This window comes from Pan paniscus, chromosome 11 (assembly GCF_029289425.2).
Source record: "Pan paniscus chromosome 11, NHGRI_mPanPan1-v2.0_pri, whole genome shotgun sequence".
NCBI lineage: Eukaryota > Metazoa > Chordata > Mammalia > Primates > Hominidae > Pan > Pan paniscus.
The window spans coordinates 16,129,936-16,153,810 of record NC_073260.2 but is presented as its reverse complement, the minus strand read 5'-3'; the positions used below and the strand labels follow the sequence as shown (position 1 = coordinate 16,153,810).

At 37.9% G+C, this 23,875-nt stretch overlaps 1 protein-coding gene across 2 annotated transcripts in view; it reads right to left on the bottom strand.

The window, feature by feature from the left end:
* The window catches only part of STRBP (spermatid perinuclear RNA binding protein), a 158,540-nt gene that overhangs the window by 85,790 nt on the left and 48,875 nt on the right, over positions 1–23,875 (bottom strand). The window contains exon 1 of one of the 2 annotated variants that reach the window (XM_063594223.1): positions 17,112–17,134. The exons of the other annotated variant lie outside the window; for it this stretch is intronic. The gene's annotated coding sequence lies outside the window, so the exon portion shown is untranslated. Of the gene's footprint in view, positions 1–17,111; positions 17,135–23,875 lie in introns of those variants that run through there. 2 annotated transcript variants of the gene reach the window in all.

The following is a 23,875-nucleotide window of genomic DNA, read 5'->3' as shown; positions in this document are numbered from 1 at the left end:
ATAATATGATCTCATATTTGCAAAAACCTGAAAACTGCACCAAAAAAACTATTAGAACCGACAAACAAATTCAGTAAAGTTGCAGGATACAAAATCAACATACAAAAATCAGTAGCATTTCTATATGCCAACAGCAAACACTCTGAAAGAAATCAAGAAAATAATCCCATTTATAATGGCTGTGAATAAAACTAAATACCTAGGACTAAACGTAGCCAAAGAAGTGAAAGATCTCTACAATGAAAACTATAAAGTGCTGATGGAAGAAATTGAAGAGGACACAAAAAAATTGAAAAGATATTCTATATTCATGGATTGGAAGCGTCAATATTGTTAAAATGTCCATACCATCCAAAGCAATCTACAGGTTCAATGCAATCTCTGTTAAAATACTAACGACAGTCTTCACAGAAATAGAAAAAAATAAAATCCTAAAATTTACACAGTACCACCAAAGACCCAGACTAGCCAAAACTATCGTGAGTAAAAAGAACAAAACTGGAGGAATCACATTATCTGACTTCAAATTATATGACAGAGCTGTTGTAACAAAAACAGCATAGTGCTGGCATAAAAACAGACAAATGCTGATATAAAAACAGACACAAAGACCAATGGAACATAATAGAGAACCCAGAAGTAAATCCATACATCTCCAGTGGATATTCATTTGTGACAAAGGTTCAAAGAACATACACTATGGAAAGGACAGGGTCTTCAATAAATGGTGCTGGGAAAAGTGGATATCCATATGCGAAAGAAGGAAATTAGACCCCTATCTTTCATCACATACAAAAATCAAATCAAAGTGGATTAAAGAATTAAACTAAGGCCTGAAACTACAAAACTACTAAAAGAAAACATTGAGAAACTATCCAGGACATTGGACTGGGCAATGCTGTATTGAGTAATGCCCCACAGCAAAGGCCACCAAGGCAAAAATGGACAAATGGGATCACATCAAGTTGAAAAGCTTCTGCAAAGCAAAGGAAACAATCAACAAAGTAAAGAGACAACCCAAAGAATGGAAGAAAATAGTTCCATTAGATGCAAACTATCCATCTGACAACAGATTAATAACCAAAATATACAGGGAGCTCAAACAACTCAATAGGAAAAAAAAATCTAACAACCCAATTAAAAAATGGACAAAAAATTTGAATAGGTACTTCTCAAAAGAAGGCATACTAATGGCAAACAGGTGTATGAAATGGTACTCAACATCACTGATCATCAGATAAATGCAAATCAAAACTATAATGCGATATAATCTTATCCCAGTTAAAATGGCTTTTATCCAAAAAGCAGGCAATAACAAATGCTGGCAAAGACATATAGAAAAGGAAACCCTTGTATACTGTTGGTAGGAATGTAAATTAGTTCAACCAGTTTGGAGAACAGTTTGAAGGTTCCTCAAAAAACTAAACATGGAACTACTATATGATTCAGCAATCTCACGGCTAGGTACATACCCAAAAGAAAAGAAATCAGTACATCGAAAAGGTAACTGCACTCCCATGCTTACTGCAGCACTATTAACAATAGCCAAGATTTGGAAGCAACCTAAATGTCCATGAAGAGATGAATGAATAAAGTAAATATGGTACATATACATAATGGAGTACTATTCTGCCATAAAAAAGAATGAGATCTTGTTACTTGCAACAACAACATGGATGGAACTGGAAGTCTTAGGTTAAATGAAGTAAGCCAGACACAGAAAAAAAAACTTCAAATGTTCTTACTCATCTGTGGAAGCTAAAAATTAAACAATTAAACTCAAAGAAATAGAGAGCAGAATGATGGTTATCAGAGGCCAAGAGGGTGGGGAAGAAGTGGAGATGGTATATGGGTACAAAAAACATAGTTAAATAGAATGAAAACAATCTAGTATTTGATAACACAACAGGGTGATTACAGTCAGTAATTTTTTTTATTTCAATTCCTTTTGGGGTACAAGTGGGTTTTGTTACATGGATGAAATATAAAATGGTAAATTCTGAAATTTTAGTGCACTCATCACCCAAGTAGTGTACACTGTACCTAATGTGTAGTTTTTTGTTAATCCCAGGCTCCCCTCCCGCCGTGCCTCTTCTGAGTCTCTAAAATTCATTATATCACTCCGTATGCCTTTGGGTACTCATAACTTAGCTTTCACTTACTCATAGCTTGGCTTTCCACTCCTGTGATACTTCACTTAGAATAATGGCCTCTAGCTCCATACGAGTTGCTGTGAAACATATTTCTTTTTTTTTTTTTTTGACACGGAGTCTCGCTCTGTCACCTAGGCTGGAATGCAGTAGCGCGATCTCAGCTCACTGCAACCTCCACCTCCCGGGTTCAAGCGATTCTCCTGCCTCAGCTTCCCAAGTAGCTGGGATTACAGGTACCAGCCACCATGTCCCGCTAATTTTTGTATTTTTAGTAGAGACAGGGTTTCACCCTGTTGGGTGGCTCGTCTCAAACTCCTGACCTCAAGTTATCTGTTTGCCTAGACCTCTCAAAGTGCTGGGATTACAGGCGTGAGCCACGGAGCCTGGCTCTTTGTCTTTTTAATAATGACCATTCTTTCAGGAGTAGGGTGGTATCTCACTGTGGTTTTAATCTGCATTTCCCTGGTGATTAGTGATGTTGAGCATTTTTTTCATATGTATCCTGGTCATTTATATATTTTCTTTTCAGAAATGTCTATTCATGTCTTTTGCCTACTTTTTATTTTTTATTTTTTTGAGACAGAGTCTCACTCCATCACCCAGGCTGAAGTGCAATGGCACGATCTCAGCTCACCGCAATCTCCACCTCCTGGGTTCAAGCAAATCTCCCACCTCAGCCTCCCAAGTAGCTGACTGGCACCCGCCATCATGCCAGGCTAATTTTTTTTGTATTTTTGTAGAGACACATTTTCACTATATTGGCCAGGCTGGTCTTTAACTCCTGACATCAGGTGATCCACCCACCTCAGCCTTCCAAAGTTCTGGGATTACAGGTGTGAGCCACGGCGCCCGGCCTTTTGCCTGCTTTTTAATGGGATTTTTTTTTTTTTCTTGATTTGAGTTCCTTATAGATTCTGGATACTAGTCCTTGGTTGGACGCGTAGTTTGAAAATACTTTCACCTATTGTGTGGGTTGCCTGTTTACTCTATTATTTCTTTTGCAGAAGCTTTTTAGTTTAATTAGGTCCCATTTATTTATTTTTGTTTTTGTTGCATGTGCTTTCGGGGTCTTAGCCATAAATTCTTTGCCTAGGCCAATGTCTAGAAGAATTTTTCCAACATTACCTTCTAGAATTTTTATTGTCTCAGGTCTTACATTTAAGTCCTTGTTCCATCTTGATTTTTGCATATAGTGAGAGATAGACAGTTTCATTCATCTACTACATGTAGCTTGCCAATTTTCCCAGGACCATTTATTAAATAGTGTCCATTCCCCAATTTATGTTTATGTATGCTTCATCAAAGATCAGTTGGCTATACATATTTGGCTTATTTCTGGGCTCTCTATTCTGTTTCATTTGTCTATGTCCCTACTTCTATTTTTGAGATGGAGTCTCGCTCTGTCGCCAGGCTGGAGTGCAGTGGCACAATCTGGGCTCACTGCAGCCTCTGCCTCCTGGGTTCAAGCGATTCTCTTGCCTCAGCCTCCCGAGTAGCTGGGACTACAGGCACGTGCCACCACATCCGGCTAATTTTTAGTAGAGATGGGGTTTCATCATTTTGGCCAGGATGGTCTCGATCTTTTGACCTGTGATCTGCCCGCCTCAGCCTCCCAAAGTGCTGGGATTACGGGTGTGAGCCACCGCACCCAGCCTATGTGCCTACTTTTATACCAGCACCATATACTGTTTTGGTAACTGTATCCTCGTAGTACAGTTTGAAGTCCAGTAATGTGATGCCTCCAGATTTGTTATTTTTGCTTAGAATGGCTTTGACTACGCAGGCTCTTTTTTGGTTCCACACGAATTTTAGGATTTTTTCTAATTCTGTGAAAAATGATGTTGGTATTTTGATGGGAAGTGCATTGAATCTGTAGATTGCTTTGGGCAGTATAGTCATTTTCACAATATTGATTCTTCCAGTCCATGGGCATAGGATGTGTTTCCATTTGTTTGTATCATCTACAGTTTCTTTCAGCAGTGCTTTGTAGTTCTCCTTGTAGAGATCTTTCACCTCCTTGGTTAGGTATATTCCTAGTTATTTTATTTTATTTGCAGATGTTATAAAAGGGACTGAGTTCTTGATTTGATTCTAAGCTTGATCATTGCTGGTGTATAGCAGTGCTATCGATTTGTGTACACTGATATTACAAACTGAGAGTTTACTGAATTTGTTTATCAAATCTAAGAGTCTTTATGACTTTCTAGCCATACAATCATACCATCTGCAAACAGCAATAATTTGACTCTCTCCTTTCCAATTTGGATACCCTTTATTTCTTTCTCTTGCCTAACTGATCTGGCTAGTACTTCCAGAACTATGTTTAATAGGAGTGGTGAAAGTGGGCATCCTTGTCTTGTTCCTGCTCTCGGGGAAATGCTTTCAACTTTTCCCCATTCCGTATGATGTTGGCTGTGCGTTAGTCATAGACGGCTTTTATTATTTTAAGGTAGGTCCCTTCCATGCCTACTCTCAACAGTTTGTTGACAGTTTTTATCATAAAATGTGCTGGATTTTGTCAAATGCTTTTTCTGCATCTATTGAGATGATCATATGGCTTTTGTTTTTAATTGTTTATGTGCTGTATCACATTTACTGACTTGCATATTTTAAACTACTCCTACTAGACAAGTTTCTTGAAAACAGCAGATACTTCCATTCTGTACCCATTCTGCCATGAAACCCACTTGATCATGATCAATTATCTTTTTGATGTGTTGTTGAATTCAGTTAGCTAATATTTTGTTGAGGATTTTTGCATCTATGTTCATCACAAAAATTGCTCTGCAGTTTTCTTCTTTTGTTGTGTCCTTTCCTAGTTTTCTAATTAGGGTGATACTGGTTTCACAGAATGATCTAGGGAGGATTCCTTCTCTCAATCTTTTGGAATAGTTTCAGTAGGATTGGTACCAAGTCTCTGAATGTCTGGTAGAATTCAGCTGTGAATTCATCTGATCCTGGGCTTTTTCTGTTGGCAATTTGTCTTTTTTTTTTTTTTTGAGACGGAGTCTCACTCTGTCACCCAGGCTAGAGTGCAGTGGCGCGAACTCGGCTCACTGCAAGCTCCGCCTCCTGGGTTCACCCTATTCTCCTGTCTCAGCCTCCCGAGTAGCTGGGACTACAGGCGCCCCGCCACACACCCCGCTAATTTTTTTTTTTTTTTGTATTTTTAGTAGAGACCAGGTTTCACCATGTTAGCCAGGATGGTCTCGATGTCCTGACCTCATGAGCCGCCCGCCTCGGCCTCCCAACGTGCTGGGATTACAGGCATGAGCCACCATGCCTGGCTGGCAATTTTTAAATTACTGATTTAATCTCACTGCTTGTTATTGGTCTGTTCAAGGTTTTATTTCTTCCTGATTTAATCTAGGAAGGTTGTATGTTTCCAGGAATTTGACCATTTCCTCTGGCTTTTCTAGTTTGTGCACATAAAGGTGTTAATAGTAGTCTGGAATGATCTTTTGTATTTCTGTGGTGTCAAGTGCAATGTCACCAGTTTCATTTCTAATTGAGCTTATTTGGGCCTTCTCTCTTCTTGATTAATCTAGCTCATGGTCTATCAATTTTGTTTATTTTTTCGAAGCGACAGCATATTTCACTGATCTTTTGTATTTTTTTGTGTGTGTTTGAATTTCATTTAGTTCTGCTCTGATCTTTGTTACTTCTTCTTCTAGCTTTTTGTTCCTGTTTCTCCAGTTCCTTGAGGTGTGACATTAGGTTGTCAATTTGTGCTCTGAAATTTTGATGTAGGCATTTAGTGCTATAAGCTTTCCCTCAGCACTGCTTTTGCTGTATCCCAAAGGTTTTGATAACTTGTCTCATTATTATCATTCATTTCAAAGAATTTTAAAATTTCCATCTTGGTTTCATTGTTAACCCAGATATCATTCAGGAGCAGAATATTTAATTTCCATGTATTTGTACAGTTTTGAGAGTTCCTTTTTGACTAGTACTTCCAGAACAGTACTTCTTTGACTAGTACAAACTAGAGTTGATTTCTAGTTTTATGCCGCTGTGGTCTGCAGGGATACTGGATATAATTTCGATTTTTTAAAATTTATTGAGACTTGCTTTGTGGCCTATCATATAATCTATCTTGGACAATGTTCCATGTGCTGATAAAAATGTATATTCTGCAGATCTTAGGTAGAATGTTCTCTAAATATCAGTCCATTTGTTCTAGCATTTCGTTTAAGTCCACTGTTTCTCAGTTGACTTTTAGTCTCAAAGATCTGTCTGGTGCTGTCAGTGGTGTACTGAAATCTACCACTGCTATTGTTTTGCTGTCTATCTCATTTCTTAGGTCTAGCAGTAATCGTTTTACAAATCTGGGAGTTCCAGTGTTAGGTGCATATAACTTTAGAATTGTAATATCTTGTTGAATTGATTGTTTTATTATTATATAGTGACTATATTTGCCTTTACTGTTGTTGAAGTTTGTTTTGTCTAAGAATAGCTACTCCTGTTTGCTTTTGGTTTCCATTTATGTAGAATACCTTTTTCCACTTTTCTGAGTTTACAGGACTCCTTCTCTGTTAGGTGAGTTTCTTGAAGACAGCAGATATTTGGATTCTGTATCCATTCTGCCATTCTGTATGTTAGGTGGAGCTAGTTTAGGCCACTGACATTCAATGCTAATATTGAGATGTGAAGTATCATTCTCTTCCTCATGTTGTTACCTAGTTGGTTTGTTTGCTTTTTTCATTGTATAATTGTTTTACAGATCCTGTGGGTTTTAAGCTTTCCACTTTGGTGTATATCAGGCTTTTGTTTCAAGGTTTATAACTCCTTTTAGCATTTCTTGTAGTGCTGGTTTGGTAGGGACAAATTCCCCTGGCATTTGTTTAAAATGACTTTATTTCTCCTTCATTTACAAAACTTAGTTTTGTGGGATAAAAAATTCTTGGCTGACAGTTGTTCTGTTTAAAGAGGTTGAAGACAGGACCCTAATCTCTTTTGGCTTGTAAGGTTTCTGCTGAGAAGTCTGCTGTTACTTTGATAGGTTTTCCTTTGTAGGTTATCTGATGCTTTTGTCTTACTGGCTTTAGAATTCTTTCCTTCATCAGTTAACAAAAATTTACTGTACATTTAAAAATAGATAAAAGAGTATAATTGGAATGTCTGTTACACAAAGAAATGAAAAATGCTTAAAGTGATAGATGCCCCATTTACCCTAATGTGATTGTTATCCATTGTATGCCTATCAGAACATCACACCTACTCCATAAATATATACACCTACTATCTACCCTTAAAAAACTGAAAATTAAAATTTAAAAATCTAAAAAATAAAAATAAAATAAAATCTGATGACTTTTAACCACGTCCACCATAACCAACCTGGTCAGAGCAACCACCATCTCTCACTTGGATTATACATTGCCTTCCAACTAGTTATCTTACTTCCCCACCTGAAAATAAACCCTTCCCCAGAGTTTATTCTCAGCAACAGCATCCAGAGTATTCCTGCTAATCTATATTAGCATCCAGGCATGGTAACTCACACCTGTAATCCTAATACTTTGTGAGGCTAAGATGGGAGGACTGCTTGAGGCCAGGAGTTCAAGACAGCCTGGGCAATATAACAAGACCCTCTCTCTACAAAAAATTTAGGCAGGCATGGTGGCGTGTGCCTTCAGTCCTAACTACTTGGGAGGCTGAGGTAGGAGGATCACTTGAGCCCGGAAGTTTGAGGCTGCCGTGAGCTATGATCACTCCATTGCATGCCAGCCTGGGTAACACAGCAAGATCCCATCCCTAAAAAAGAAAAAAAAAAAGAATCTAAATTAGGTAACAGCATTCCTCTGCTCAAAACCTTCTAATAGTTTCCTGTCTCTGAGTAAATACTTCACAATAATTAAGGCTATAAGGCCCTAATAATCTGATTCCCGTTAACTTCTTGGCCTCAACCTCTATCACTATTCCTCACTCACTGTGCTCTACTCACAATAGTATCCTTGCTGACATTCCCACCTCAGAGCCTTTCCACTTGCTAGTTTGCCCCCAATATCCACATCACCCCTTCTCTCACTTCTTAGGTGTCTGTTCAAATGTCATCTTATGAGCCTATCTCTGACCACCCTATGTAAAAGAGCGACCTCGGCCAGGCACGGTGGCTCACACCTGTAATCCCAGCACTTTGGGAGGCTGAGGCAGGTGCATCACCTGATGTCAGGAGTTCATGACCAGCCTGACCAATATGGTGAAACCCTGTCTCTACTAAAATTACAAAAATTAGCCGGGCGTGGTGGCAGGCGCTTGTAGTCCTAGCTACTCGGGAGTCTGAGGCAGGAGAACTGCTTGAACCCAGGAGGCAGAGGTTGCAGTGAGCCAAGATCACACCACTGCACTCCAGCCTGGGCAACAGAGCAAGACTCTGTCTCAAAAAAACAAAACAAACAAACAAACAAAAAAGCAACCTCTCTCACAGCAGCCCCTCCCAAAGCACATCTGTTTTATTTTTCTGCATAGGATTTACCATTGGCAGATGGTGTCTTTGTTTACTCTGCATTGCACACCTAAAACAATGTCTGGCACAAAAGAGAAACACAAACGAATTTCTCAAAATATTTTCTCATACAGGATCACATTCAATGTTCACATGATCCTGAAAAGCAGTAAAGAACAGATAAATCTTTTTATAATCTTTTAAAATGTGAAAGCACAAATATACAAAGATGTTAAATGATTTGTCTATGATCACACAGTGAAGTAATTGCAGAACTAACCCTAGAATTGGGGTCCCCAACATCTTTTCCAATTCACATCACTGTCTCCACAAACAAATCAAAGAGCAGGTATATATTTGATTTCACACAGTGATCTTTAAAAAGCTCAAGTTGGCATCTATTCCTTTAAACCATGATCAAACATGAAATAGCACCAGAATAGTACATGACTCCGTAGCTATTTATTTTCTTCTAACTAAAAGGGAATAATAGAGGTCATCAGAATATTTTTAGAATTTACCGATTTTGTGACAATTCTGACTAAAAGGAAAAAGGGGTAATGTGCCAAGAAACAGTTAAGAATTCAAATATGCTGTGCGTGGTGGCTCACACCTGTAATCCCAGCACTTTGGGAGGCCGAAGTGGGTGGATCACAAGGTCAGGAGATCGAGACCATCCTGGCTAACACAGTAAAACCCCGTCTCTACTAAAAATAAAAAATAAAAAAAATTAGCCAGGCATGGTGGCGGATGCCTGTAGTCCCAGCTACTCGGGAGGCTGAGGCAGGAAAATGATGTGAACCCAGAAGGCAGAGGTTGCAGTGAGCCGAGACTGCGCCACTGCACTCTAGCCTGGGCAACAGAACAAGACTCCATCTCAAAAAAAAAAAAGAAAGGAAAAAAAAAAAGAATTCAAATATTCGGCCAGGCACGGTAGCTCACACGCCTGTAATCCCAGCACTTTGGGAGGCCGAAGTGGGCAGATCACCCGAGGTCAGGAGTTCAAGACCAGCCTGGCCAACATGGCAAAACTCCGTCTCTACTAAAAATACAAAAATTAGCTGGGTGTGGTGGCGGGCACCTGTAATCCCAGCTACTTGAGAGGCTGAGGCAAGAGAATTGTTTGAACCTAGGAGGCAGAGGTTGCAGTGAGCAGAGTTTGCACCACTGCACTCCAGCTGGGCAACAAGAGCAAAACTCTGTCTCAAAAACAAAAAGAATTCAAATATTCTCTGTCCTCCTCTGTCTGCTGAAGCACACTTAACACTGAAGGGTAAACCAATACCTTGGTAAACAAGCTTAAAACAGTGTATTTGATTCTCAAAAGACCTTCTGTTGCCATTCTGTACCGCAGAGCATGGCAAAACAAAACAAAACCCATATCTGGAGACAGAATGGACACGATTATTTCTCTTAATGAGGTAAGTTTGCAAAACGAACTTAGAATCTGCAATCCAGTTATAAGCAAGCAGTAATGTTAACAAATTACCAATTTTGAAACAAGCAAAAATAATAATATTCAGCTTAGCAAAATAAACAGGTTTTAACCTACAAAAAAAATACATAGATTCACCAATATTGTGTCCATACAAGAAAATTATCTTATACTACTTAAAAGTGCTAAAAATTAATAAGTACATTAGATCCTTCAGTAATATAGTAATTTAATTTCCAGGCTCTTGCTACTATTCATTCTTCTCTTTCTGGCATCCTCTGCCACAGTTGGAAACTGTGTATCTAGGTCAGAAAAGACAAGTAGCTTTTCAGAACAATTCAATATCTTTGGCTCAAGTGTTGATATTATAATTCAACCCTTTCACAAACTCCTTTTAAAACCTGACGTAAATCACAAGATTAGTACTACTGATATTTATGAAAAACCACTGGAAAAAGTAATTTGGAGGTAACGGACAAAAGAAGAATCTAAGATAGGCCATCCAATGTAATTGGTGTAAAAGCAATAGATTGGGGTCAAAAGATCTGTATTACAGTTCCGGCTCGACTCCTAACGTGTTCGCCAATTGTGAACAAACCTCAATTCTGAGCCTCAATTCCATCGCTTATAAGGAAATGGGGTGAACTATACCTAGATTACTTTTTACTTTTTTAAGTCTACTTGAATATGATTCTATGATACATGAGAAATCTGCAAGTACATTCCTATGAGATCAGTTAAAACTATTCCTTAAAAGTATATGTTTTTGCAATGTAATCATATTTTAAATACCGTAGATAAAGCTAAAAAACAGACAATTGGGGAAATTCGGACACTGAATATTTGACATTTGGGGATTACTTCTGGAGTGTAATAATGGCATTATGTGAGTTTCATTTTGGAATGGGGGAGTCATACCTTTTAGAGATACATACCAAACTACTTACCGATGAATGTATGAATGTGGATATCTGGGATTTTAAAAAAATAATCCAGTTGCAGGGGCAAGGAAGTAAAATACAATTGGCCATATGTTGATAGGTATTGAAAATGAATGACAGGGGGTTCTTTATCGTTCACTGGGGTTCTTGCTACTTGTGTATGTCTGAACATTTCCATAATAAGATTTTTTTTTCTTTTTTTCTTTATTTTTTTTATTTTTGACACGGGTTTCACTCTGGTTGCCCAGGCTGGAGTGCAATAGCACAATCTCGGCTCATCACAACCTCCGCCTCCCGGGTCCAAGTGATTCTCCTGCCTCAGCCTCCTGAGTAGCTGGAATTACACGCACCCGCCACCACGCTCAGCTAATTTTGTATTTTTAGTAGAGACGGGGTTTCGCCATGTTGGTCAGGCTGGTCTCGAACTCCTGACCTCAGGTGATCCGCCCGCCTCGGCCTCCCAAAGTGCTGGAATTACAGGCATGAGCCACCGCGCCCAGCCAAGAAGATTTTTTAAATATGAACAAATTTATCAAGAATCTAATCAACCAACTTTCCGTTTTTCTGTGGTAAAATGAGATTTTCATGTCATATTTTCTGCTTTGGAAAGTCCATTATGTCTAATTGCATAAAACCAAAGCAGGTGAAACTATAAAAGAATAAAAAAAACAGCTCGAGGAGCAATTTAATAGTAACTGATAGCGTCAAAGATGCGGATACCCTATAAGTAATGATACCACTTCTATTTACAGCACCTAGAGTAACTTCAACACAGAAACCCAATAAGACAGACAACACCAACATTTACTGTAGCACTGATTTTGTGCATTATCACAAAATACTGGCAATCTAAATGTCCATCAACAAGAGAATAAAGATATACACTGCACAGTTTATGAATGACAGTGATCCATTTCATCATGTCTAAAGTCAAAAACAATGTTGGAGGAAAAAGCTAGTTGCAGAATAGCATGAACAAAGTGATGCCCTGAATATAAGCTTGAAAAAAACATAAGATAATGTTACATATCATTTATGGAGAGAGATACAGACATACTTTTTTAGTATAAAAAACATTCAAAGTAATGACAAAAAATTCAGGAGAGTGGTTACCTTTGGGAAAAGTAGGATTAGAACACATCAGGAAAGCGGGGTCGGGGGCTAGGGGAGGGATAGCATTAGGAGAAATACCTAATGTACATGACGGGTCGATGGGTGCAGCAAACCACCAAGGCATGTGTATACCTATTCACAAACCTGCACGTTCTGCACATGTATCCCAGAACTTAAAGTATAATAAAAAGTTCAAAAAAAGAACACATCAGGGAGGGATATACACATAATACATATCTGAGCTACTATTTCTTAGAGGAAAAAATCTGAAACAAGTTTGGTAAAACATTAGAATATGAGAGAGATATTTGTGGTGAACACAGAGTTGTTTATCATATTCTATTTTTGTCTATAAGCTTTAAACAATTTCTAATTTCAAAATATTTTTAAAATTATGTGAACACGTAAGATACGTAGAAACAAAAGGAACTTCGATCCTCTTTAGCAAGAAGCTACTTTAGCTTTGGTTTTAGCCTTCCGGTACTAGCAAAATGAGTATTCAATGTAAACTAAATATTGATATTGAGTAGAAGGTACAAGAAAGTTCTCCATCAAAGAAGACTGTAAGTTTTTTTTTTTTTTAAGTGGAATGAGACATATTCCAACATAGAATTATCTAGGGGAGTAAACAAGACATTCAAAGTATTCGAGGGTGCTGGCTAAAGTCACTGTCACTATAACGAAGGTTGCAAAAAGCACCAAAGAAGGTAATACTGCCCCAAAACATTCTAATTTTAACTCCAGTAATACTTTTGTTAGGACAGATCTATGGAAAGCCCAGGATGTTTCCCAAGTCCTGTAACCTGGCAGAACTCAGCCTCCAAGTTCTGCCTTCTCCGCAGATTTCATCAGGATTTGCTTACAGACCTTAGCTAGCGCACAGTTTGTTGTTAAGAGGGTCCTAGAGTAGGACTTACTCTAGTGCAGGAGTCAGCAAACTTTTTCTTAAGGGGCAAAATAGTAAATATTGTAGACTGGTGGGCCACACAGTCTCTGTGGCAACTACTGACCTTTGCCATTGTAGTATAAAAGCATCCATAAACAATATATACATGAATAAGTACGGCTATGATTTAACAGTATTGCTTACCCCAGCTTTACCACATGGTCTTTCTTGCATTTCATCCAGATGCCTGGGAGGTCTCTCAATTGTGGCTGGGACAAAGTTTTAACATCCCCTAGCCACATACTTCTAGTATTTGTTCCACTGCCAATCCTGTGGCAGCCACCTGATAAACCCTCCAGTCTTTCCCCATCATGGACAGCCCAACACTCTGACAAGAATTCACAAGAGACTCACAAACAAACATTTGGGAACCTCTCTTGTACAGCTTCTTCTTCTCTGGTTCCCTTCCCCGAACACTTTAGCTGTCTCAAGTGTACCAAACTCCAACCTCTGCCTCCTCAACATGGTTAGGTGACATGCTCTGCTTGCATTCCAGCTCAGCAAACTGTCCTCAGGCAGAGAACAGGAGTAATCACTGAGCTCTCCTCATAAATGTCAAGATCACAATCCTGTGCAGCCTGTTGCCCAAAGCCTGAAGATCTTCCCACATATATTCTGTTAAGTTTCATAATTGTTTATGGCAAGAAGGCTAGTCTAGAACTAGTTACCCATAATACTTAGAAGTCTTAGTCAATAAACATTCTAGTTTCTACTACATATCAAGACCTCAGCTGGGGCACAGTTAAATATGATGCTATGGTATAATCGAAAGAACATCAGGGTGAGCATAACTAGCCATTTATTCATCCATCTAACCAACAAATACTTACTAAGCATCTACAAATACCAGGAAAGCACTTGACTTTATGTCTTCAAGCTTCAGTATTAACAATACACTCTAAAGTGGGATGATAACCTGCCCACCTAATCACATAGGTTTGTGGTAAGAATTAAATGAAAAAATGTAAAAGCATTTGATAAAGTACTACACAATATGTTATTTTTGTGATGCCTACAATCATATTCTTCTTAGTAAACCACAAGTAGTTCACCATGTACACTTTCCCAACGCAGAAACAACATGTAAAGAGGATGGCTCTAAAAGAGTATGGGGTGTATGTGTGCATGTATGTGTGCACATGTGTGCTGGTGAGGGAGGTTTCCAGATTTCAAATCTGCTAGAGAACAGAGTGCATACATGGAAGTGACAGGAGATACAGGTATTTACCATACAATGTTGATAAGCAGAATGAAATATTTTCAAGCTCAGTAATAAATTTTCAAAATAAATAATAAGTTTGTCTCGATAAATTACACTGGTCATACTCATTTTCTCATCAATGGTTGCCATACACACACACACAAATTTATTCATATATATAAACAAGGTTCAGAGAAAGGGTAAATCATTCAAGAAACATATAGGCTGCTGAGAATTTAGGGAAAAGTCATGGTAGCAGACCAGTGAACCTTATTCAGATACTTGTATTCAAAAAACAAATGTGAATCTAGCTTTTAACAGAGGCTTATTTTCTATTCAGTGGTTGGGAATGAGCAATTTGTAGTTATATATATTGGTATATTCGAAAATGCTTCCTGTTCTTTCATTTTCTTAAACTATCTTCTTCATCTATTCTACCACTGCAATCTCAAGCCTTTAAATAAGTGTCAACTATAGAGTTAACAGATATGGGCATCGAAAATGAGAAAAACAAAAGTCAATTATTTCTTAAAGACACAAAAGTATAACCATAAAATAAATCTGAGTATTAAAATCAAGAACTTTTGATCAAAAAACACCCTAAAGATGGTAAAAAGACAAGTTACAAACAAGATTTTTGGAATACATACACCCAACAAAAGATAAACATCAAGAATACAAAAAGAAGTCTTTTTATATTCCAAAAGAAAAGAAAAAAAAAATCCAGGAGTAGGATAAGAAAAAAACAGAAAAAAAAAGGCAAGAACAAGCATTTCACAGAAGGTAAAACACAAAACCAATAAAAATAGAAGAAACATTATTATAAAAAATGATCAAGCAGGCCGGGCGCAGTGGCTCACGCCTGTAATCCCAGCACTTTGGGAGGCTGAGGTGGATCACGAGGTCAGGAGTTCAAGACCAGCCTGGCCAAGATGGTGAAACCCCGTCTCTACTAAAAATACACAAAAATTAGCTGGGTGCGGTGGCAGTCGCCTGTAATCCCAGCTACTCAGGAGGCTGAGGTATGAGAATCGCTTGAACCTGGGAGACGGAGGCTGCAGTGAGCCGAGATCGTGCCACTGCACTCTAGCCTGGGCGACAGAGCAAGAATCCGTTTCAAAAAAAAAAAAAAGATCAACCAAATGCAATAAAAATGAAATACCATTTTACATCTATTCAAGCTCCAAAAACACCAGAAGTCTAAAAATACCAAGAACTGGAAAAAATGTGGACCCACAGTGGCTTTTTATGTATTGAGGGTAGGAAAAAATGTTCAGTCTTCCACAAATTGAAGTCCCATAACCTATTACGCAGGGATTTTACTCCTAGGTATACACTAAGAGAAACTCACACATGTACAAACAACAGACACATATTAGAATGTTCATAGCAAGACTGTTCACGATAGCAAAAACCTGGAAAACATGCGAAACGTCCATTCACAGGTAAATGAATTAAACTATGTACATTAAGATAATAGATTATTCGACAAAGTGAATGAACTACAATGACATGCAACATTATGAATAAATTTTAGCATTACATTAAGTAAAAACAATAAGTTCCAAATGATTACATCATAGAATAACCTTTTTATAAAAAGTAAACCAAAATAAAAAAGTATTCCTTCTAAGAATCCATAAAGATGTGATAAAGACAAATAAAAACAGAAAGAGGGTGAATACAAAATTCAGGTTTGAATTCTGTTGAGGAAGCCATGGGGATAGGATGGTTGGGGAAACCTGGAAGTCACATATAGGTTATTATAATAAGTACCTACCTTTTTTCCCCCAATGGTGGATAAACAAGTGCTTATTGCAGGCCAATGAAACTATGTCATAAACAAGGACTATGACTAATCCATTATCTAATTCTGTGCACATTATAACCAATTCTTTAAAAAGCTTCTCAGCCTATATTAAATTTTTACTAAATTAAGTTTTGGTCTTCCTGACTGAAGTATAATTTTTTAAATTTAGGCCAAATCGGTTCAACTACAAAGAGTTGTTATACTATTTTCCTAATATGGATAACTTTAAAATATTGAATTGCTAATATAGTGTCCTCCTAACTTATCACATCTGAGTATAATTCACAGACTATAATTTGACTCATGGTATATCCAATATAACAGTATTAATAAAACTGCAACTGAGTAAGTACTCAGTTTGCTACATACTAGAAGGAGAACAAAAACTTCCATAATCTATAGAAAATAATCTTGCTTTTTACAAGATGACTTCTCACCTAACCCCTAAAATATAGACACTAACTCAAAAAGAACCTTCTTACTCCTGAATGACACTTTCAAGTCAACCTTAGTATTTTTCCCAACCTTTTGCTCTGAATAAGAAAAGTAAAATGCAAAACTTCTTCCTTAATATGGATTTTTTTCAGTTATTAGAAAACTCAACATTAGGATTTTCCTAACAACTCAGCCACTTAATAAATACATGCACGTGTATACATTTAACACTTCAGGGGAAGGTAAGACTATAAAAAGAATTTGTTCTAGTGAGTTTCAATTACCGCATTTTGTCATTTCCAATACGGTACTCACAGAACTTTATATTCACCTACCTCTGACAGGGGTTCATGAGGAAAACAGTATATATTAATAATTGATAAGCACTTGTCGAATGATTTTCATATGTAAAATGGATCTCTTGCCTGAATTTCCAGTGGAAAACAAACTTCAAACTACTAAAATTTCTATATTTATTAGCTGCAAGGTTTTAAACTATCCAACTATTTGGATAATACTGACACCCCCAACACCCCTCCCTAGCCAAAAAAGAGACAGAAAAGGAGGAAAGAACAAGCAACGCCAGCAATGATGTGAGAAGTCGATTCAGTTATTTAGTTGTTATTCACCTGTCAAACATTCCCAGATGTCCTTGGCTTTCCCAAGATAGATCCTTCACATGACTATCAAGAATATTATCCACAGATAAGCAGGATAAGAACATTGAAGACAATCTAGAAATAGAGACATTTCCTACCAGGCAAGACACCAATAAGTGAATAAATTTGAGTCTTAAATACACAAATACGCATTCCCATACAGCGTTATACAAAGCAATTCTTATTAAAAATTAAGCAAAGTAAATTCTGCATCACAGACATTCCTGTGTGGTTCAAAATCTCAGTATTTCACAGATAAAAGGGCCAGACTCATAAATTTTAAAACTCTCACAAGATCATGCAACTAGTAAATGGCAGAGATTAAGTGCAAATTCAGGTCTGATGACTAGACTTCACAGAAAATTAAAGAAAAAAATAGAACTATGTCAGGAGACCAGGGCTATAGTGTTGAAATGGTCACTCAGCCATAAAGGCTTTTCCCTGGCTCTGTAAATTCTGTTTCCTGAAAAATAATCATCACCCACCTATGTGCTCCCAAGGCCGCAATGAAGGTTCATTTACTAACAGTCATGGTAGTAGTTTGAAAAGTACAGTCTTATATAAGCAGGGAAGATTACCCTTCCAACCTAATCAGTGTACTGAAACTCAAGGGACAGCAATATAACGCCATGAACTTGTGACTGGTGTTTTCTCAGTATGCAACAAATTCTCCAATTCAAGAAGAATCCTGACAAAATCTCAGTTATTCAGAATGTGTAACTGATAAATGGAAAAGTACAGCCACCAGGTTCGTTTTTCGAAACTTGATAACTTTATTAAGGCAGGAGAACAGAATCGACTAAATTCAGCTTCAAAAAGCCTACCCACAAAACCCTAACAGTAATAATGCCCAAATACTCAGCTGCATCTTTTACATGAATTACTTCATTTAATCCTCAAAAACCATCTGTGGAGAATATGATTATACCAACTGGACAGAGGAAACAATAGTTTAGAGGAATGAAGTGACTTACCTGAGATCAAGCAGCTAGTCTGCGACAGAGCCAGGACTAGAATCAGACCACCTGCGGCCAGTCACAGTGGCTCATACCTGTAATTCCAGCACTTTAGGAGCCAAGGCGGGTGGATCACCTGAGGTCAGGAGTTCGAGACCAGCCTGGCCAACATGGTGAAACCCCAACTCTACTAAAAATACAAAAATTAACCAGGCGTGGTGGTGCGCACCTGTAGTCCCAGCTACTCAGGAAGCCGAGGCAGAATTGCTTGAACCTGGGAGGCGGAGATTGCAGTGAGCCGAGATTGCGCCACTGTACTCCAGCCAGCATGACAAAGCGAGACTCCATCTCAAAAAAAAAAAAAAAAAGAATCACTAAAAGTAGAACTACCGTTTGATCCAACAATCGCACTACTGGGTATCAACCCAGAGGAAAAGAAGTCATTATATGAAAAAGATACTTGTACATGCATGTTTACAGCAGCACAATTCACAAAATTGCAAAAATGTGTACCAGCCCAAATGCCCATCAATCAATGAGTGGATAAAGTGTGGTGTATATATATATATGTATACACACACACACACACACACACACACACACACACAAAATGGAACAGTACTCAGCCCCAAAAAGGAATGAATGACATTCTCAACAACCTGGATGGTACTGGAGACCATTATTCTAAGTGAAGTAACTCAGGAATGGAAAACCAAACATCGTATGTTCTCACTAATAAGAGGGAGCTAAGCTATGGGGATGCAAAGGCATAAGAATGATGGGTGGTGAGGGATAAAAGACTGTAAATCAGGTTCAGTGTACACTGCTTGGGTGATGGGTGCACCAAAATCTCACAAATCACAGCTAAAGAATTTACTCATATATCCAAATACCACCTGTTCCCCAAAAACCTATGGAAATAAAAATTTTTTATTAAAAATTAAGAAAATAAAAGAAAGAATCAGACCACCTGTCTACAGAGCTGGGACTCCTCATGACTCATTATGCTAATAAAGGTTCTGCAAAACAGACCATCCCTCTCTTGAAAGAGTCAGGTCAAATGCTACCTCTCCAGAAAGCCTTCCCTCATCCCATCCCAAGTGTAACATTAATTCTCCCTCCTCTTTGTTCTCAAAACAAGTTTTATTTCCTCTCAGACAACTGTACCTACCTATACTATATTCATACAGATATGAATGAACAAATATGAAAATCTCAGTATTATGAATCTTGACATTTATGCACGTGTTTATATGTGTGTGGGTGTATATATATGTACAAAATCCTGGCTGATTTTTTAAAACAAAATTTTACTTTAGTCTCTGGGCATACAGATTGCTTCGCATTATAGTTTCTGGTGTCCATATTTTTGCTCCTCTTGTTAATAATCACTAGGTATGGATAGTGAGTCCACTGCTCCTGGGTTATGGTCTTAGGCAAGCATGTAACTAAGTCAGTGGAGGTGCCTGATGCCAAAGCCCAATTTCTTTCTTTTTTTTTTTCTTAAAGAGATGGGCTCTTACTCTGTCACCCAGGTTGGAGTGCAGTGGCACAATTATAGCTCACTGCGACCTCGAACTCCTGGGCTCAAGCGATCCTCCCACCTCAGCCTCCCAAGTAGCTAAGACTACAGGCATGCACCACTGGCTAATTGTTTTATTGTAGAGACACGTTCTTGCTATGTTGCCCAGGCTGGTTTCCAACTCCTGGGCTCAAGCGATTCTCCAGCCTCAGCCTCCCAAAGCTCTGGGATTATAGGCATGAGCCACTGTGCCCAGCCTGAAGCCCATTACTTACATAGCTCACCCAATAATTACAGCCACTCTGATCTTAATTCTTAAAGCTGGGGTTAGGGTAAGAACCAGAACCATGCCAATCTCATTTACTATTCAGTTAACAAATATTTATTGTATACAAATTATAAAAATTCAATAAGGCCAGGCATGGTGGCTCATGCCTGTAATCCCAACAATTTGGGAGGCCAAATTACCTGAGGTCAGGAGTTTGAGACCAGTCTGGCCAACATGGTGAAACCCTGTCTCTACTAAAAATATAAAAATTAGCTGGGTGTGGTGATGCGTGCCTATAATCCTAGATACTGGGGAGGCAGAGGCAGGAGAATCGTTTGAACCCAGGAGGCGGAGTTGCAGTGAGCTGAGATCGTGCCATTGCACTCCAGCCTGGGAGACAAGAGCGAAACTCCATCTCAAAAAAATAAAATAAATAAATTCAATAAATACAGTGTTGGTAACATTCTAAAATTCTACGAACAAGAAGGCCCTCAGCTTCCAAGTTCGATTCTGGATTCTTATATTTCCAAAGCACAAAGTTAGGTCTACTCCTAATGTCTGATAACAGTGAAAGAAAGATTTCGGACATCTCATTTCCCACTCCTCTGCTGAAAATTAGACTCAACCATGCTTACTCTGTAACCTACTCACAGAAATAAGATGTTTAACCCTTGGAATGAAATTTTTCAAAATACCATCCTTAACATCGTAAACCCTCCACCCTTATTCTGCATTCAACTTAAGACAGTGCCTTCTCCCACAGGAAGCGTCCTCTCATCTTGACCTATACCGCTACCCCCTTCCTAATCCTTTGCCTGGCATGGACTGAATGAAGAAGACCTCCCATATCTCACACTGCACTAGTTTTGCCTTATGTTTTACCACTTACCAGCTCTGTAACTACATGTTCCTAGAAGGCAGATACTGTGTTTTGCTCTTGGCTGTATACCCCTAGTATATATCACAATGCCTAGATAGTAAGCTCTCAAATAGTTGTCAAGCGAATAATCAAATGAATAAATGATTGATGACTCAATTATAATTCCTGGTACTTCAGGGTGGGAATACGTGCAACTCCTCATCATTCTTTATAGTTGGAGCACAGCTAGGCTCATAATTTACAACAGACAGTCTTGCCATAGAGATGTCTATCATGCTCCATGCAAATATATGTCGTGACCACAGCTGCTGTGCTTACTACCCTTTAGTCACTGAGAAGCAAATCCAAGCTTATCAGAGTGTACTTGAACTGAGGTCCTGACCACGATTCATTCTAAAGATGCTTTATTCTCAGATAAAGGGAACTACCCATATAAATAGCAAACACTGCTACGATATCATGTACAATTACATGTCCCATCTTGTAAAACTGATTACCTTGGCAAGTGAGCCTTCATTTTTTATCTCCCATGTTCCATAGAGTGTACAGGACACTTTGCATTAATTACCTCAGCTAATATTCACATCAACTCTACAAGGTAAATGTGATACAATCAGTCTCTATTTTAAGGTTTACAAACTGAAACTCAGTTAAGTCACTTGTCCAAAGGTACACAAGGGAAAATCTACAATTTAAATCCAAGTCTGTTAGGTGCCAAAACCTATGGTTCTCTACAATTTTAAGTGCCCTCAAGTAAAAGATACCTGCCTTATCTGCTTCTCAAGGTGCTATGAATCAACTAAAAATTGAGCTCCGATGTCAGGAAGAAATAATCACCCAATAACTTAAAGTCAGGCTTCCCATTTAGTATTACATATAAATACAAACTCAACCTGAAAGATAAAAGGAACCTCAAGAATCAAAACTGCCATAATGAATGAGTTACTGATACTATCTTGTAAAAATTTAAGTCACTGTTAGAAGTTGGGCTTTTTCAAAACAAAGTTACTCAAAATGATAGAGTAGAAGGATAATCCGACCATCTGTTAACAGGGTGGTTAAAGGTTAGGAAAACAAGACCAGAAAGAAAAAAAAGCATCTTATTCCAAGAATAACAAACCATATGCAAAGATACTCCCTTGCCAATTTATAGGAAACACAAAGAATGTGAAAAAGAAATGGGAAAAATAATGAGACAGTATTTAAAGAATGTCTTTTCTAAGTTGTCAATGAAAACAAGGTATAAATCATTGGCAATTAGACCACAGAAGATCTGAAATACAACCTAAGAACAGCACCATGTGTTTACTTCCTCCGAAATTAAAAGCATGTCCACTTAAAGGCATATTCTCTTGTGAAATCATTCTAATCAATGCAAATAGTCACCAGATAAAGTTAAACCTCCCTTAAAACTATAATTAGCTACTAGTTAGGTTATTTTCAATAAAGGCATTTGATATAATGCTGAACTATTTTAAACTTAAACATATAAGTGGTGTCCATTCTTATTTCCCACTGTCCTTTACTGACAATATTTGAAGATGCTGGCATTCAGTATTGCAAATCCACACTGGCTTCTCTGCCACATACGTTTGCTTTTCAACTTCTTAAAGATTAATGAGCCTTCACTTAAATGCATTTCTAGCTTGTCAGTCCAGATATTTCAATGGCTTTATACAATTTCTCTTCGAATAAAATTTTAACAGACAAGGCAGTTTTTTATTCTTTATACTTACGGTGGAAGCTTAGTTAGCATCCTCACACTACAAACAATTCCTAAAGAAATCAAATTAAACAATGCCCATAGATAATGTTTCTAAATTCAGGACCCAGCACAATTCCTACATCTTTCCTATGGCATCTTCACAGCTTCTGTCTATGATATACTGTCTTATCACAGATTTAACTAATATTACCTCCTTCTCTCTCTTCTTACTACACATTCTTAGCATAGAATGTTTTCTTCACTGTTCTTCACCATTATTTTTATAACTATAATGAGTTAGCTGAGGAGTGGACTGGGAATGATATGTAACATGTAATCAAAAACAATGCAATGAGGAAATAACCTAAATGAATTATACAGCTTATTTATACATTAAATATGACTTTTAAAGGACATAAATTTCCTATATAAGGTGCAGGGGTGGGAAAATATAATTTGGTTAATTATCCCATATATATTCTATTAGTGACTGGAATTATGATTAACCATGTGCCAGGCATCAGGGTGAATACTAACATACATAATCTAATTTAATAACACTAACAATAATAATAAAATGATGCCTCACATTTACATAGTGCTTACTGTTCTAAGTACACTGCATATATCATTTCATTTATCCTTGCAACAACCCTATAAAAGAAGTACTACTATTTCCAATTCACGGATGAGGAAATAGAGGCCTGAAAAATTTAACTAACCCACAATATAAATGAGGAAGTGACAAAGTCATAATTGAGATTTAGGTTGGAAGATAAAATCAAGCCAAGCTCTTGCCCTGTAAATAATCACTGTATCACCCCTGCCCCTAAACCATTCTACAAGGGCTCCCTATGCCCTAAAAGACAGAGAACAGGAGTTTGCAATCTCCATAATGACACACCACCTCACATACAACCTTATCTTCAACAATATTTATAATCTTCAGCTAGAACCAAATCAACCTTGCTGCCATTCCCCAAATCCATCATTCAGTCCCCATGCCTTTATTCACGTAACTTCCCCCGACCCAAAGAGTCTCTACGATTTCAACCCCCCACAAACTCTGCCTGGGGTTCAGACCAAGTCCCACCTCCTTCACAGGATATTCTCTGACATATCCAGCCAATTGTAAAATTCTCTTTGCATTAAACTCTTTTAGTAATTACCACAGGCTATCACCATTTTAGCTATTAATCACATACTGCCTCATATTACAAATTGAATGTTTTCAACATGCTTTTCTCCAAACTATAAATTGAAGGCCAGAATTATGTCCCAAAATCCAGTATCCACCTCAGTTCATAGCAAAGTTATACATATAAGAGAAGCTCAATAAATACTGTTAAATTGATGAACGTGTACTTTTATTTAGTGAGACGCAGTAAGGCAAAGTGGGGAAA